Source organism: Macrobrachium nipponense, chromosome 27 (assembly GCF_015104395.2).
Source record: "Macrobrachium nipponense isolate FS-2020 chromosome 27, ASM1510439v2, whole genome shotgun sequence".
Lineage (NCBI taxonomy): Eukaryota > Metazoa > Arthropoda > Malacostraca > Decapoda > Palaemonidae > Macrobrachium > Macrobrachium nipponense.
The window spans coordinates 17,785,120-17,787,727 of NC_087216.1; the positions used below are offsets into that span (position 1 = coordinate 17,785,120).

Genomic DNA, 2,608 nt, shown 5'->3' on the forward strand with positions numbered 1-2,608 from the left:
TAAGTAAATGCTATGGTTTGATCGTGAAATAAAAAAAAAATGAAAAAACCGCAAATTAAAACATGTGGCGTGAAGGTCATCCCAAATTTCCTCAACTGAGAAACATGACATAATAGTACTTCTGTATGTAATGTTTCCCCAATTGAGAAACATGACATCTGTATGTAAAGTTTCCCTAACTGAGAAACATGACATAAACGCACTTCTGTATATAATGTTTCCCCAATTGAGAAACATGACTTAAACGTAATTCTGAATGTAATGTTTCCCAAACTGAGAAACATGACCAGAACGTACTTCTGTATGGAATGTTTCCCCAAATTGAGAAACATGACATACGTCCCTCTGTATGTAATGTTTCCCCAACTGAGGAACATGACATAACATACTTCTGCATGTAATGTTTCCCTAACTGAGAAACATGACACAAACGTACTTCTGTATGGAATGTTCATACAAAGGAAGAATCGTATAAGCACGAGGATATTACAGATTAAGTAAGCAACAATCTGCTTCAAAGATTTAAGAATTAGCCGGTAAGACTCATATGGGTCACATCTCGTACCTTAGCAGAGTTCATGTATTGTAGGACCCCCGAATAAGACGTTGTTTTCAACAGTTAGGGAGCAGTAGGCACATACAGAAAGATTAACAGACAGACTAACAGCCAGACAGGCAGAGAGAGATCTTGGCACTAGATAAATACATCTCAACGGACTGAGATCTGAATTACTTGAAGGCAACATTTTCTATCGTTTCGAAGCTTGACTTATTTCCCATTTCCTTCCATCGTGGCCACATAACAAACCCTTCGAGGACAACCTAAAACTCCCCATACTAGTTTGATATAAAGTCCTTGAACGCGCAAGAAGTCCTAAAGGACTCCGAAACTCGATCGCTTCGTACCATGTGCATCCACAGAACAAATCATGAAACTCGCCGTCATAGTCTTAAGTCATTCAAAACGCATGAACTCGCCATGAAGTCCCATAAGAAGTCATCTACAGCGTGTGACGTTTCCTATTTTCGTCCTATAACTAGTCCCATTGCTCTAGTTTCGCCAAAGACTGACAGTAAAACACGCACTATTAAAATGATAAAATAATCAAAGCTCTGTTTACTTCAAAGCCCAGCATCACGGCCCAGTTCATCACAAAAGTCTGATTCGAAAAATTAAGCGTGATTACTGCTGCATAATGTCTATTACTCGGCGAAATTATACGAAGAAGAAGAGTAATTAAGCGACACATAACTGGTTATCGTGAGCTAATTGTAAGTCCACCTCACAGTAAGAAGCTCCCGGGGTTGGATAAACTCACCTTGTGGTACTACAATTGTTCAAGGACGCGGAAGAGCTATGAAGGGGGAAAGTATTTCTATGTATCTGCTATATAAGGTGGGAAGTGATCAGGTGATGACATTAATCCGCCAACGATCTCGACTACAACAGTAGCCTGACTGTCAACGCTACGGCCATCATGAAGGTAAGAGAGAAAAATATACAGTTTTTAATGTTATAAATTATACTTTTAACTTTTGGTTGATGGTACTAGATTTATCCATTCATATCTTTCGTGTGACATGAAAGATTTCGTTTATATTCCACTTAAAATATGCTTTCAGCTTTTAATTTTTAGCGTAAATTATCTTTACGTTACCTCCCTTTACACTTAACGTATTTCGTACTAGATATACCGAATCGAAATCATTACTATAACCATATTACTATAAACTACAAGATATCTGTAAGCTACTTTTGATCTCTTACCACGTCAACATTGCATTTACTCTTTTTACACGAGAATATAAACGCTTTATCAAATGTACTAATCTCTCTCTCTCTCTCTCTCTCTCTCTCTCTCTCTCTCTCTCTCTCTCTCTCTCTCTCTCTCTCTCTCAGGTTTCGATGTTAACAATCCTTATCGGTCTAGTTTCTGCGATATCAGCTGCTCCTCAGTTTGGCTTCAACAACGAGCAGGTTGGTTAAAAATGAAAATGTTTTTAATATAGTTTCCATCTTACTGATACAGTAATCAACTGAAAACAGAGAAAAAAGATGAAATGGCTTTGATATAACGATATTCTCTACGAAACTGATTTGAGCTTACTCCTTCAGCCCACACCATACAGCTTCGCCTATGGCGTCAATTCCCCTGAAACCGGCGACGTCAAAGAACACAAAGAAACTGTATCACCTTCAGGCGTCACCGAAGGTGAATACAGGTGGCTCCAGCCTAATGGACTCTTCAGGTGAGCCACAGGGAGCCTTAGTGGAATTCGATATGATATTTTAGTAAATACTCTCACGATCCAGGTTTAAAATGCCCTTTCATATTCCATAGAGTGACTCGGTACACCGCTGACAATGGAGGATACCGCGCAGTTGTTAGTGAAGAGGCAGGAACACCAGTCGCCACATACTACACCAACAGTCTCCAGGGCTCAGGGTCTTCACAGGGGTCAATTACCACCAGTTTCCAGTCAAACAACCAGGGCTTCAGCAGCTTCCAGCCTGGCAATCTAGTCATCGCCAGGGCACAGAACTTCCAAAACCAGGCCTTCGCAAACTCGCCCAACTTCCAAAACCAAGAATTTAGGGGCTTCCAGA

At 40.1% G+C, this 2,608-nt stretch overlaps 1 long non-coding RNA gene across 1 annotated transcript in view; it reads left to right on the forward strand.

The window, feature by feature from the left end:
• The first annotated feature begins 1,398 nt into the window (after positions 1–1,398).
• Positions 1,399–2,608, forward strand: part of LOC135200562 (uncharacterized) — a 1,715-nt gene continuing 505 nt past the window's right edge. Inside the window, exons 1-4 of the long non-coding RNA XR_010311311.1 lie at positions 1,399–1,484; positions 1,901–1,978; positions 2,117–2,250; positions 2,343–2,608. The exon at positions 2,343–2,608 is cut by the window's right edge and continues 505 nt beyond it. This is a non-coding gene — a long non-coding RNA (uncharacterized LOC135200562). The remainder of the gene's footprint in view (positions 1,485–1,900; positions 1,979–2,116; positions 2,251–2,342) is intronic.